The following is a 6,500-nucleotide window of genomic DNA, read 5'->3' as shown; positions in this document are numbered from 1 at the left end:
GTTCCTATCCACCTGTGGACATAAAAGTGAATGGATCACTGAATTCCATGAACTGGAGGATGAGGGAATACTTTTGGCAGCATAGTGCTTATTTTTCACTACCTTATCCTCTTGTGCCTTTTGGTCATAGTAAACACTGTGAAGTCCATTTAGTGACTCATTTACTCCCCAGCTTTTTTCACTTTTCTTCATGAGGTATGAAAAACAGAATCAGGCCCAAACCCTTAAAAGTAGCCATTTGCTCCGTCTTTCCATCTCAAAGAGGATCAGTTCTAAACATCCTCTGCTAACCATTTGAATCGACTTTAAAAAGAAAAAAAAACTCCCCCAGAATAGGTTGTCTCTATAAACATCTGCTCTAGCCATTTGTCAAGACATATTTCAGGCTTGGATGCTCTCTAAGGTGCCGACCACACAGTGGTGACTCATACTAAATAAGTTGGATGAATCACGAAGGGCTCAGCAGGGAAATAGTGACCCTGCGCTGTGTTGGGACATCCACGTTATGTTTTCTGCTGCTGCCAAATCATACAAGCAAGAAACTATTAAAGATTTACAGAGGCAGCATTATGTAAGATTGACTTGCTGAACTTTACATCATGTTGTAATGTTATTCCCTCATCAGAAACACACCTGGAGTGCTGCTTTAATCTCCATGGAAAAGATTCAGCTATGCAAAACGCCTGGCAGGACCGAGGCACAGCAACTCCTCTTTTTGAGGCGCAGCAACTCCTCTTTTTGATACAAAGCTCCTCTTTTTTTGAGCTCCTCCTTTGACCTGAAGTTTCCAAGCCACCGAGCTTTGGTCTCACAGAGCACCCTTCCCATGAAACTCCCCCACTCAGCTCCTCCAGACTAGCAGCAGCAAATAGCTGCTATAAAGTGGCACTACGCTGCTGGAAAACACACATTGCTGCCCCTTCAAAGGCTGCAAGGAGAACATTTAAATTAATGTGTTGGGTGTAAAACAAGGGTGCAAACTAAAAACATGAAGATAAGTACTGAGAAAATGTTCCCCATCATTCACATCAGCATCATGGGAAACTGCTTTGAGGATAAGCTGCCACAACTAAGGTAGTGTTAGTATGAAGAAATCCTCAAGTGTGATTTTTCATGTGTGTCTACAGTTTCTCACATAGTCCATAAATAACAGTGTGATTTTAAAAAGGCGACACGGGGGAGGATATGATTATATAACTTTTAACTAATCCCAACTGTGTAAGATATTTGAAAACATAATATGGGGATTCTGAAGATGTTGAGCTCTTTTATCGGCAGAGCCTTTGTCTTTTTCTTTGATCTCTTTGGACTTTGGGCTTATTGACAGAAGAAATTAATATTGGATGAGAAGAAAATGGGAACAGCAGCAACTTAGGACATATGAAAACAATAATGCGGTAAAAGCAGAAAAGAGGAGAGTTTGAGCTAAGAGATGTTAACTCACTGGAAGCGTAACATATAAGCCACAACAAAAACATAAGGATTATTCTCTGAGTGTAAAGAGAGGAAGATGCTCTATTTACTCAATATCGTGTATGTAAAAGTGTATTATTGTAAGAGTACTACTTAAAATTGATGGGTCTGCAGGATGAAGCAGCAGGAAGAAGTCTGATATTTTCCACAAGCTCCACTGTTATGGTTTTCATATGTATGCCAGCATTAGTACTGCAGTACAGCTGACTCCAACAGGAAGTTAGAAACAAAGTTGTTCAAAACTCCAAAGACTCATTGCTGCGAAAGTTCTAAGATCGTTTATGTTTCTCTATGGCATTCGTTGACATTGCTAGTGCTACGTATCTGAGCACTGTTGTTGGTAGATTGGTCAAGTTTTCCTTCACTGTCGCCATGTTTTCTGTTGTGTGACACTTGCATCTGAATTCAAAATGCAGCACAAGGAAAACAAGACAACGCTGACAGAAATGGTCGCATATGGGGGAATTTTACTGCCATAATTCAAGAGCTTACGTTTCTTATTTGAAAGCAAAACGTCATCTCTTTGCACTCAAAATATCTGCTCTCATTCAAATATCCTGTGTTCTCTGTCAGATTTTCTCTTCGTGAGTCGGACCCATTCATATTATATAGAAGGAGAATAAAATGGGCCTTAAGTGTAACTCAAACAACATTAAGTATTTTATTTCGAAAAGTGTTTTTAGACAGCTGAATCATTTATTATGGGAAATAAATTAATTGCATACGTTCAAGAGCTTCTAATATCAGACGCTAACATAATTTACTTTCACTATAAAAAAATAAAAAAAATTCTCATTTCAGTGTTTCAATCAGAGACGATAAACTGCTCAGGCCTTTCCAAGTTGAGCTCATCATTAATTCAGTTAAACTAGCTCTGATTTAATAGATTAGGAAGCTCTGAAGCACCAATTAATCAATATGCTAGCAGGACACCAGGTTCAAACATCGCATCCTGCCGTGTCCAGACTCATTCTCCCGCACTGACAGATGTCATTACTTTTTCAGCGGGACATATTCAGTATTAACGAGTGTTACATAACTCTAATCAGGACCGTGAAGCAAGGCTTTGAGAAACCTCCACAACAGCCAGCAATTTCTCGTTAATCTTTAATTAGGCGTAAGGCGTAGGATTGATTCGCCCGTTCTATTTTCAGATGATGTCACCCGTTTGTTCCCTCCGAGGGAAGAAAGACGACGTCTGAAAGCGAAACAAGGACCACCAAACGTTCCTGTCAAAACACGACCCGGCGGAGGGAGAGAACGGCAAACCAAATGCTGGCTCTGATTGTGAACATGTGGGGTAGATTAAATACCAATCTTCAGCGAGGCCTTTTGTCATCAAATCAGCTGCTAAAATGAAAGTCACAAAGATATTCAAAAGTCATTGGAAAACTGAGAACGGCTTGTAGAACCACAGTGTTTTGGTTGACACAAATGCTCAAAACCACAACCCTCCATACACTTAACTTCCTTTTTTAGATTAACTTTAAGCTTAAAATTGGATTCAAATATCTTTCTCAACACTTTAAAAAAAGCTTTATTTTTCTGTTTTTGGTTGTTTTTTTTTGTTTTTCATGGGCTGGGATGCTAAAGTGAGGGAAAAGAAAGATCTCTGCTATGCGTTTGACTGGCCATTAGCTCTGCGGCCTCACAGCTGGAACACACCTGGACAAAATGAAGTGGGTGTAGCAGGAGCATGGCTGGATGTTTATCTTCTCTAACTCTGCAGCAGCAAAGCTTTGGAGTTGCACAACAGTCTGTTACTATTTAAAAACTAGCTGGGGACAACCGTGACCTAAATTGCTGTCTTGTTACCCTTTTGCAAAAAGCATACGTCATTTATTCAGGATTTATGAAGCTAATGCTATAAAAGCACATTTAGGCCAACATCCATCTAAATACCAGCCACAGTGACAGGACTGGAAAAGTCTCAGCTTTGCTTGACTGCAGCTCTGCTCTGCAGGTTTAAGCTCATTGTGGGAGTTTTTGTTGTTTTCTTCTTGTTCTGTTTCAAGAAGATACGTGTTTTCAGTTGCATGGCATTTGGGTCCGGTCTGAACTGATGACAGTCAGCTGTGCGTGTGGACCCAGCCTCCACGGCGTTAAATCAGGGGGCTGTAGGCCTTTAATTGACAACACACATCTGCTCACTGTAGCATCAGTGGCTTTCTCTTGATCGTATCAGAACAACTAAGTGTGGCTGTCAAAACACAACGGCCCTGCAGACGCAGCTGCTTTTGTGTCATCTGGGTCACGTTGGCCTGTCGCCCATGGCAACCGCACCGTCTCCCAGGTTTGTCTTTGTCCTTACTCCTATTCTCAGTTGGCATTAAGGCTGCTGGGCTGCTCTTACGCTGGTGAAATTAGTTTTCTTTTTTTATTTTTTTCTCCCTCATTCATTTAGCTTGTGAAGGAAAGTCATGTTACCGCACGAGGACAGCAGGCTGACAGCACTTCAGCAATCTTCAGAATAATTGGTTAAAGGTGTCATGTCATATGGGAAGGGAGTTATATTGACTCGTTTCTGCTTGACACAGGCTTAAAAAAACCTGATGTACTTTTTTCTCATGGGAGTGAAATGAAAGGTCAAAAGCCTTAAATAAAAATTCAGAGCTCCTATCTTTAGACTAAAACAGACATTAGAGTAATCCTGGGTGATCACACTTTTTATTTTTGTTTTTTTTTTATCATTTGTTATTTTATAAATGCATAATATGCAGTACAGACCAAAAGTTTGGACACACCTTTTAATTCAATGAGTTTCCTTTATTTTCATGACTATTGACATTGTAGATTCACACTGAAGGCATCAAAACTATGAATAACACATGTGGAAATATGCACTAAACAAAAAAGTGTAAAACAACTGAAAATACCCCTTATATTCTAGTTTCTTCAAAGTAGCAACCTTTTGCTGTGATTACTGCTTTGCACACACTCTGCATTTTCTTGATGAGCTTCAAGAGGTAGTCACCTGAAATGGTTTTCACTTCATAGGTCAACCTGCCCTGTCAGGTTAATAAGTGGGATTTCTTGCCTTATAAATAGTCATGAAAATAAAGAAAACCCATTGAATTAGAAAGGTGTGTCCACACTTTTGGTCTGTACTGTAAATGCAGTAGTTTTTTCAGATAACAGCAGTTATCGATCCCCTAATTGAAATAATTTGACAGCATAATGCATGTTAAAACTCAAATAAATTACTGTTGCTAGGATCACAGAAATTGCTTCATGTCCAAACATTACAAGAGAAAACATGTCTCCATGACAACCACTGGGGGATTTACTACATGCTATCTGGAGTAAGCGTCTGGAAAATCTCTCCAGGTGGATGTGGAGTGGAACAAAGGACGAACGCGTTGAGAGGAAACGCATCTACCGTTCAGTACAGCAGAGGCTCTGTGATGCTGTGGGCCCGCCTCCGGCTGCTGAACTGACTGCTGCTGTCATTGAGTTCTGTATGGACCGCCTGAAAAGCGTTGACGTATCAAAATAAGACAGAAAGTTGGTCAAGTGAAATGATTTTTAACAAAATCAGCGCACAGAATCTAGAGATTTTGAAAACAGTCCATCTTGATGATTGAGTCGTGTTTCGTCTTATTTATTTATCTTTAATAAATACGTAGCGTCTGCTTTAAAAAAAAAGTAAAGATTGTGGAAACTTGGGAAGCACGAGGTGCCACTTTTTTGAGTTTTTTATTTTATCTTAACCGTTCTACTCGCTGGGTATGTTGGTAATCTAAAGTTGACTATAGTTTTGTTGGTCAGTTTAAAAAATGGAAATGTCTATTTAAAGGAATAGTTTTTGTCGTGTCACCATTTCCTAACTTATCAAGATGATCAGCCACTGCTTTACTTAAATGCCGTGATCTCTTGACAAAATGGCCACCGTCACATAATTTTTCTATCGCAGGGAACCATGAAGTCACAGATTAAAAAACTAAAAAATCCTCAACACTTTGACTTAAAGACATAAAGAACAAATTCTAAAAATGTTCGTTAGATTGACATAACAGAAACCTGTTTGTAAAAGATCATTTCCTAATGTAAAATATTTCCCATTTTTACCATATGAGATCATTCTAAGCATTTCCTGCACATCTTTTCAGTGCTGCCAATATTTGAACTGCAAATGTAAACAAACTGGGTGATTTAATTTTATCCGTATAAAAAACATCGCCTCTGCAGGACGCAGCTCCTCTACATCCCAACACTTGTTACCAGGTAACCCAGAGGACTCGGCTGCTGGTACCTCAGCATTTACATGTGTGACTCACTCATTGTTAACGGTGACTCACGCATCGGTCAAGAGTATAATTTGCGCCCTTACTGGAAAGTGTGAATTTATGGGGGTTGTTGTGGAGTTATATAAATACTCCCCCCCACACACACAGGTGCGGTAGAACCACCGCCTTTAAAGCTGTGAATTTGTAACACCTTATGACTGACGACGCAGTGGAAACTGAACCTGTGGCTGTGCTGCGGTCTACTGAGTCCATAAGACAGATTCCACTTGTCTTAGCCAGATGTTACCGATGTGACAGTGAAGCTAAACCAGCATGAAATGTTTATCTTTTTACCCATCGAGGCTGAGTTCACAGTCAAACACTTTAACTAAGGAAAGTTTCATGATTTAGACAAACTCGCAGGATGTTGCACATGCGCGGATGCTCGAGCTGCGCCCTGGTTTGAACTGCATATGAATCTGATGGTGAGCTGATTGAACGCCGTGGCACAGCAGATGTGTGGATCACATATTTCCAGATCTGGGCTCTGAACTGGGGCCGCCCGCGCCTGGCAGCTTCACCCCGTGGCATTACGCGAGGCTCAACTTTTTTAAATTTCAAATGAAGTGCGTGTTCGATGAGAAAATGTCAAGCGGAACATTTTCGAACAAACACTCCCTCTTCCTCCTCTCCCTCCTCCTCCTCAGTGGGAGAGGAGGGCAGCTCCAATTACTCCACACAAAGGAGACCTTTATCAATGGTGCAATGCCTTGAAATATCAAGAGGACGTCCATTTTTTTT

Source organism: Xiphophorus couchianus, chromosome 14 (genome assembly GCF_001444195.1).
Source record: "Xiphophorus couchianus chromosome 14, X_couchianus-1.0, whole genome shotgun sequence".
Taxonomy (NCBI): domain Eukaryota; kingdom Metazoa; phylum Chordata; class Actinopteri; order Cyprinodontiformes; family Poeciliidae; genus Xiphophorus; species Xiphophorus couchianus.
Note: the sequence above shows the minus strand (reverse complement) of the source record.